Source organism: Bos javanicus, chromosome 4 (genome assembly GCF_032452875.1).
Source record: "Bos javanicus breed banteng chromosome 4, ARS-OSU_banteng_1.0, whole genome shotgun sequence".
Taxonomy (NCBI): Eukaryota; Metazoa; Chordata; class Mammalia; order Artiodactyla; family Bovidae; genus Bos; species Bos javanicus.
In genome coordinates, this window is record NC_083871.1 from 105,626,173 (window position 1) to 105,635,555 (window position 9,383).

The following is a 9,383-nucleotide window of genomic DNA, read 5'->3' on the forward strand; positions in this document are numbered from 1 at the left end:
GCACCCCACTCCAGTACTCTTGCCTGGAAAATCCCATGGACGGAGGAGCCTGGTAGGCTGCAGTCCACAGGGTCGCTAAAAGTCGGATGTGACTGAGTGACTTCACTTTCACTTTTCACTTTCATGCATTGGAGAAGGAAATGGCAACCCACTCCAGTGTTCTTGCCTGGAGAATCCCAGGGATAGGGGAGCCTGGTGGGCTGCTGTTTCTGGGGTCGCACAGAGTCGGACACGACTGAAGTGACTTAGCAGCAGCAGCAGCAGGGATCATTAGGAACCAGAGCAGATGAAGCAGTGTGATACAAAAGAAAGGGGCTCTAAGATCTTGTCCCTGACTAACATTACTGCTCCAGGCCCTATTTTTTTCCTCATATTTATTGAGGTGTCACCAATAGTTGGTTTTTGAGATCTTTAGTTAAGGCAATGGATTCTGAAGCCAGACTGCCTGGGTCAGAATCCTTGCTGTGCTGCTTTACTAGCTCTATGAGAATCTCTGAGCCTTAGTTTTTTCCTCTTTAAAAATGAGGACAATAATAGAACTCATCTCATGTATTGAAAATTAAATGACTTACTCCAGTTACCTTAAAACATTTTGTAGCATGTAATTAAGTGCTATGTACATTTATTATTTTACGAGTGCATGCTTAGTTGCTCAGTCACGCCCAGCTTTTTGAGATGATTTGGACTGTAGCCTACCAGGCTCCTCTGTCCATGGGATTTTCCAGGCAAGAATACTGGAGTGGGTTGCCATTTCCTCCTCCAAGGGATCTTCCTGACCCAGGGATCAAACCCACATCTCCTGCATTGCAGGCTAATTCTTTACCCACTGAGCCATTGAGGAAGCCCATTATTATTTGATATGTGTTATATATTGGTCTGTGGATATATTGGCAAATAAATCACCACCACCATTTTCGCTTCTATTTTTGTAGTGCATGGAATTCCCTTTTCTTTACCTTGCCTGCCAGGTGAAACTCCCATTTGTTTTAAGAGATGTATCTCAAATGTCATCTCTTCTTTCAAGCCTGTGACTATTCCAGGGAAAATTTGTTCCCTTGTCTGTGCAAACATGTATATTTTGTATCTATCTCTTAAAGCATTGGTCACATCATTTTTTTGTAGATATGTCTCTCTTGTTTACTATTTCCATGAATTCCTGTACGTAGTACACTGCCTGTCACATTAGTAGATGCTCAAGAAATGTTAGATGAGTGAATGGCAGTACAGAAATAAGATTTAACTTCTAGTTCATCTATTTTCCATTATTTTTCCTGAAATCCAACAAAATGAATCCAGTATTAGAAAATGAATCTAAAGCTTGAGATAAAAACAGTAATCAAACTTCTGGGAAATATATTTATTCAATATGTATTTATTGAAGTTCTGCTGTATTCCCAGCACTGAGCTTAGGGCCTGAGTGTTCAGTGAGTAAAACTTCAAAAGGGGGCATTATTAATAGTTACTTGGAGTGACAGTTACATAACCATGATTGCCCTAGACAAGTGGGATATATGATCACTCTTATTACAGGAAATTTATACTGTAAAGAGGAAGGTTGTCCAGAAATAACCCTCAGAGTTCAATCTAGGTTGCCTGGACGACTCATTGTCTGGGCAAAGAGAGTCTCTTGCACTTACATGAAGCACTTACGTATTTCACATAAGCTCAGTTCCTTCAGAATTGATGATTTTCTCCTCCTAGCACTGGGAACAAGAACATCAAGGTCTTCAGGTGTTGGTCAGGTGGGCTTCCTGACCACTGTAGTAGCTGGCTTCCTAAATCCAGATTTTTCTGACATTAAGCAGACTGCTTATTTTCCTACTGGTGATTGCTTTCACACTTTGATTGCAAGAAGTGGGACCAACAGAGAGGATGAGGTATCTCTCTGGCATACATATGTCCACTGCTGACCTAGCAGTGCCCAGATCCCTGGGTGTAGTCCAAGGAGAATGAGGAAGAGCCAGGCTTTCATTTCTGTTGTTACCTAGAAGGTTCTTCTTCCTCCAATAAAGCCTGTTTCTTAACTCAGACCATGTGGTATTAGACAATTTATTTTGAATTCTGTTGAATGCAGAAGGTTATTTAGAAGAGGTTCTCAGTATACAATACACTACGCATGTCAGGAAGCATTTAACAGGAGACTTCCTGTGTGCTGTTTTAGATCTGTCATGAATCCTCTGTCCCTTATTAATTCCTGAATATTCAGGAATTAAGAGGAGTTGGCAAACCGCTCCTAGGGCTGAGGAATGCATGCACTTACTTTGTTAGTTTTTCCATATGGTGATAAGTAACTATTTATGACCCTCTTCCTTTTTATAAACCATATGGTAAAAGTGATTATTTACAACTCTCTCTTTTTGATATGGATTGCCTTATGATAACTTGTAAGTCTGGACTTTTGATTTTTATCTTTGCTGAAAATAGCTACTCTGTAAGACAGTATATATACCCACACTGTTGAATAAAACACCTTTGCTCCATCAGAGCTTGGGTCCCCGTGTCTTTCTTTCTTTCTTTCTCTCTCTCTCTCTCTCTGGCTAATTCTCTGGAGCATAGAAACCCATCATGCTCACTCTCCTGCCTGGGCTTCTAAGACCCTCTCGAGAAGGCGCACTGTGCCTTCACACCCTTGAGAGGGCGCCCAGTGCCTTCATGAGTGACGCAAGCTCTGTTTCAAGAGCTTTATTGGTTTTTGGCGTAAAACAAGGAATATCAGCCTCTTTCTGTCTCTCTCTTACTTTCTTATCGTCGACTCCAGACCACCAGGTTCCGGTCCATTAAAGGACCTCAACATATGAGGAGTTTATGGTTTGTGTAGTTGTACTGGGAAGCTGGGGAAGTGTTTTAAGTAGTGGAGTGGAATGATCTAATTTATATGTTCAGAGGATCATTCTTTTGCCTGTGTGGAGAATATATTATGGGGGAAAAGATTAGAAGTAGAGAAATGAGTTAAGAGGCCATGAAGCAGTTCAGAGGAGAGATCGTGGAAGTCTGTACCAGGAGATAGGCAGTGGAAATGGAAAATTATCTGTGTTATTCGTGTTAGCCACATTCAGAATGTGTTTATGCATATAAGGTTTGAAGGTGGGCCTTCAGGATCCTAATTAAATGCTCATTTAGATTTATTAACTGGATTACAAGATGGTAGAGGAAAATGATGTGCGCTCATCTCATTCTCCTGTGAGAACTCCAAAATTAGAACTTGCTGTTGAACAACCATCAATAGGAGAATGTTGGATCCCACCAAAAAAAGATACCCCATGTTCAAGGGCAAAGGAGAAGCCCCAGCAAGATGGTAGGGACAAAACTGTGTTTAGAATCAAACCACATACCCACCAAAGATGCTCGGAGGGCTCCAACAAAGCCTTGTGCACACCAGGAAACCCCACAGAGACTGAGCCAGGCTTGCCTTTGAGTGAGTGTCTCCTGCGGGGGTGCAGGTCAGCAGTGACCTGCTGCAGGGGCAGGGGCTCTGGGTGCAGCAGACCTGGGTATGGCATAAGCCCTCTTGGAGGAAGTCACAATTAACCTCACCATAGAGCCACCAGAACTTATACAGGACTGGGGAAACAGACTCTGGGAGGGCACAAACAGAACCTTGTATGCACCATGACCCAGGAGAAAGGAGCAGTGACCCCACAAGAGACTGACCCAGACTTGCCTGTGAGTGTCCAGGAGTCTCTGGTGGAGGCGTGGGTCAGTGGTGGCCTGCTGCAGGGTTGGGGGCACTGAGTGTGGCAGTGTGTGCATGGGACCTTTTGAAGGAGGTCGCCATTATCGTCATTACCTCCACCACAGTTTCAGTTCAGTCGCTCAGTCATGTCTGACTCTGTGACCCCATGAATCGCAGCATGCCAGGTCTCCCTGTCCATCACCAACTCCCAGAGTTCACTCAGACTCATGTCCATCGAGTAGGTGATGCAATCCAGCCATCTCATCCTCTGTCGTCCCCTTCTCCTCCTGCCCCCAATCCCTCCCAGCATCAGAGTCTTTTCCAATGAGTCAACTCTTCGCATGAGGTGGCCAAAGTACCGGAGTTTCAGCTTTAGCATCATTCCTTCCAAAGAAATCCCAGGCTGATCTCCTTCAGAATGGACTGGTTGGATCTCCTTGCAGTCCAAGGGACTCTCAAGAGTCTTCTCCAACACCACAGTTCAAAGGCATCAATTCTTTGGCGCTCAGCTTTCTTCACAGTCCAACTCTCACATCCATACATGACCACAGGAAAAACCATAGCCTTGACTAGACGAACCTTTGTTGGCAAAGTAATGTCTCTGCTTTTCAATATGCTATTTAGGTTGGTCATAACTTTCCTTCCAAGGAGTAAGTGTCTTTTAATTTCATGACTGCAGTCACCATCTGCAGTAATTTTGGAGCCCAGAAAAATAAAGTCTGACACTGTTTCCACTATTTCCCCATCTATTTCCCATGAAGTGATGGGACCAGATGCCATGATCTTCGTTTTCTGAATGTTGAGTTTTAAGCCAACTTTTTCACTCTCCTCTTTGACCTTCATCAAGAGGCTTTTTAGTTCCTCTTCACTTTCTGCCATAAGGGTGGTGTCATCTGCATATCTGAGGTTATTGATGTTTCTCCCGGAAGTCTTGATTCCAGTTTGTGCTTCTTCCAGCCCAGCGTTTCTCATGATATACTCTGCATATAAGTTAAATAAGCAGGGTGACAATATACAGCCTTGATGTACTCCTTTTCCTATTTGAAACCAGTCTGTTGTTCCATGTCCAGTTTTAACTGTTGTTTCCTGACCTGCATATAGATTTCTCAAGAGGCAGGTCAGGTGGTCTGGTATTCCCATCTCTTTCAGAATTTTCCACAGTTTATTGTGATCCACATAGTCAAAGGCTTTGGCGTAGTCAATAAAGCAGAAATAGATGTTTTTCTGGAACTCTCGCTTTTTTGATGATCCAGCAGATGTTGGATCATCGAAATTTGGAAAACTCAGCAGTGACCACAGGACTGGAAAAGGTCAGTTTTCATTCCAATCCTAAAGAAAGGCAATGCCAAAGAATGCTCAAACTACTGCACCACAGTTTGGCCCCAGGTAAATAACAGGGAGGGAACACAGCCCCACCCATCAACAGAAAACTGGATTAAAGATTTACTGAGCACGGCCCCGCCCATCAGAACAAGACCCAGTTTCCCTCTCAGTCAGTCTCTCCCATCAGGAAGCTTCCATAAACCTCATCCTTCTCCATCAGAGGGCAGACAGACTGAAAACCACCATCACAGAAAACTAACCAATCTGATCAAATGGACCACAACCTTGTCTAACTCAGTGAAACTATGAGCCATGATGTGTAGGGCCACCCAAGATGGATGGGTCATGGTGGAGAGTTCTGACAAAACATGGTCCACTGGAGAAGGAAATGGCAAAGCACTTCAGCATTCTTGCCTTGAGAACCCCATGAACAGTATGAAAAAGGAAAAAGATAGGATACTGAAAGATGAACTCCCCAGGTTGGTAGATGCCCAGTATGCTACAGGAGATCAGTGGAGAAATAACTCCAGAAAGAATGAAGAGACAGAGCCAAAGTGAAAACAACACCCAGTTGTGGATGTGACTGGTGATGGTAGTAAAGTCCAATGCTGTAAAGAACAACATTGCATAGGAAACTGGAATGTCAGGTCCACGAAGCAAGGCAGATTGGAAGTGGTCAAACAGGAGATGGCAAGAGTGAACATTGATGTTTTAGGAATCAGTGAATTAAAATGGACTGGAGTGGGTGAATTTAACTCAGATGACCATTATATCTACTAGTGGGCAAGAATCCCTTAGAAGAAATGGAGTAGCCATCATAGTCAATAAAAGAGTCCAAAATGCAGTATTTGGGTGCAATCTTAAAAATGACAGAATGATCTCTGTTTGTTTCCAAGGCAAAACATTCAATAATCACAGTAATCCAAGTATATTCCCCAACCAGTAATGTTGAAGAAGCTGAAATAGAACAGTTCTATGAAGACCTACAAGATCTTCTAGAACTAACACCCAAAAAAGATGTCCTTTTCATCATAAGGGACTGGAATGCAAAAGAAGAAAGTCAAGAAACACCTGGAGTAACAGGCAAATTTGGCCTTGGATTACAAAATGAAGCAGGGCAAAGACTAACAGAGTTTTGCCAAGAGAACATACTGGTCATAGCAAATACCCTCTTCCAACAACACAAGAGAAGACTACACATGGACATCACCAGATGGTCAGTTCCAAAATCAGATTGATTATGTTCTTTGCAGCTAAAGATGGAGAAGCTCTATACAGTCAGCAAAAACAATACCGGGAGCTGACTGTGGCTCAAATGATGACTCCTTATTGCCAAATTCAGACTTAAATTGAAGAAAGTAGGGAAAACCACTAGACCATTCAGGTATGACCTAAATCAAATCCCTTATGATTATACAGTGGAAGTGACAAACAGATTCAAGGGATTAGATCTGATAGAGTTCCTGAAGAATGATGGACGGAGGTTTGTGACATTATACAGTAGGCAGTGATCAAGGCCATCCCCAAGAAAAAGAAATGCAAAAAGGCAAAATGGTTGTCTGAGGAGGTCTTACAAATAGCTGAGAAAAGAAGAGAAGCTAAAGGCAAAGGAGAGAAGGAAAGATATACTCATTTGAATGCAGAATTCCGAAGAATAGGAGAGACAAGAAAGCCTTAGTGATCAGTGCAAAGAAATAGAGGGAAACAGTAGAGTGGGAAAGACTAGAGATCTCTTCAAGAAAATTAGAGATATCAAGGGACCATTTCATGCAAAGATGGGCACAATAAAGGACAGAAATGGTATGAACCTAACAGAAGCAGAAGATATTAAGAGGTGGCAAGAATACACAGAAGAACTATACAAAAAAGATCTTCATAACTCAGATTACCACAGTGGCGTGATAACTCACCTAGAGCCAGACATCCTGGAATGTGAAGTCAAATGGGCCTTACGAAGCATCTCTGTGAACAAAGCTAGTGAAAGTGATGGAATTCCAGTTGAGCTATTTCAAATCCTAAAACATGATGCTATGAAAGTGCTGCACTCAATATGCCAGCAAATTTGAAAACTCAGCAGTGGCCACAGGACTGGAAAAGGTCAATTTTCATTCCAATCCCAAAGAAAGGCAATGCCAAAGAATGTTCAAACTACCAGACAATTGCACTCATCTCACATGCTAGTAAAGTAATGCTCAAAATTCTCCAAGCCAGTCTTCAACAGTATGTGAACTTCCTGATGTTCATGCTAGATTTTGAAAAGGCAAAGAGATCAAATTGCCAACATCTGTTGGATCATTGAAAAAGCAAGAGAGTTCCAGAAAAATATCTATTTCTGCTTTATTGACTGCGCCAAAGCCTTGTGTGGATCACAACAAACTAGAAAATTCATCAAGAGATGGGAATACCAGACCACCTGACCTGCCTCCTGAGAAATCTGTATGTAGGCCAGGAAGCAACAGTTAGAACTGGACATGGAACAGCAGACTGATTACAAAATCGGGAAAGGAGTATGTCAAGGCTGTATACTGTCACCCTGCTTGTTTAACTTATATGCAGAGTACATCATGTGAAATGCCAGGCTGGATGAAGCACAAGCTGAAATCAAGATTGCCAGGAGAGATATCAATAACCTCAGATATGCAGATGACACCACCCTTATGGCAGAAAGTGAAGAGGAACTCAAAAGCCTCTTGATGAGAGTGAAAGTGGAGAGTGAAAAAGTTGGCTTAAAGCTCAACATTCAGAAAACGAAGATCATGGCATCTGGTCCCATCACTTCCTGGCAAATAGATGGGGAAACAATGGAAACAGTGAGAGACTTTATTTTATTGGGCTCCAAAATCACTGCAGATGATGACTGCAGCCATGAAATCTTTTAATTTAACATTTGCTCCTGGAAAGAAAAGTTATGACCAGCCTAGACAGCATATTAAAAAGAAACATTACTATGGCAACAAAGCTAGTCAAAGCTGTGGATTTTCCAGTAGTCATGTATGGATGTGAAAGTTGGACTATAAAGAAAGCTGAGCACTGAAGAATTGATGCTTTTGAACTGTGGTGTTGGAGAAGACTCTTGAAAGTTCCTTGGACTGCAAGGAGATCCAACCAGTCCTTCCTAAAGGAAATCAGTCCTGTATATTCTTTGGAAGGAATGATACTGAAGCTGCAACTCCAATACTTTGGCCACCTGATGTGAAGAACTGACTCATTTGAAAAGACCCTGATGCTGGGAAAGATTGAAGTGGGAGGAGAAGGGGATGACAGAGGATGAGATGGTTGGGTGGCATCACCAAGTCGATGGACATGAGTTTGAGTAAGCCCTGGGAGTTGGTGATGGACAGGGAATCCTGGCATGCTGCAGTCCATGGGGTCGCAAAAACTCGGACACAACTGAGCAATTGAACTGAAGTAGACTTATTACTGGACATGGTGCATTCTTCAGGTCAGGACTTTAAAGGCCCTGCAATGCTGCAGACCACTTATCATTTTATATGTATTGCTGATCTCTCTGCTGTGTACACTCAACTCTGCTGATTACCTTCTGTGCTCTTCAGATTAGTGAACTTTGATTGGTATAAATGGATATTGTCTAAGATTTGTCTTGATGTCAGTCTGAGTGTACTGCTAACACTTATCCACACAGTTGTCATGCAGAGTAGTATCAGAAGCAGGAATGATGCAGAGACTTGGACCATGATGTCTAAGTCCTTGGGGAGAAAGTGCCAAGAATAATGAAGGGGTGGAAGATGATCTGAGAATGCCTTGTTAGTCTGCTGACTGGTATTCTCTCAGCTGACTCTCTTCAGGGTCTCCCAGCTGAGAAAATATCAGCTAATGGTCTGGAGGTCCTCTCTACACACAGCTCTTTCTCCGGGAGTGGTATCATATTGTAGTACCCTCTGTTCCTGCCCTGGAGTCCTAAACTATCTGTTTATAGTTTCCCTAATACTCTGTCTTCATTTAAAAAATAATCCTTTTTGAAACACTTCTGGAATGACCTTGGTCTGCAAATTATTTTTGCCCATGCCCTGACTTACCTTACTTACTTTGGTCTTTTACTGAAGAATGGTTGAGAGCAAGTGTGTGATCTTAGTATTCTTTTTAGGTATCTGCAGCCTGGGTTGCCACAATATCACAGCTCCAGTATTGATTTCTCCAACAAACTTCAGGCTTAATAGAATGGAAATACATGTGGTTACTTGGTAGACCATGGTCAATGTACATTTTGGAAGCAGCCTTTAGTAATGCTGTGGTTTTAGTTATAGTATGATGGTTCTACTATTTATGTTAAGAAATGAGAATAGTTATAACTGTGGGTTCATAATTCCTATCACTGATACCTGATGGAATGATGGCAGTGATAATGATATTCAACAAAGTCATTTGA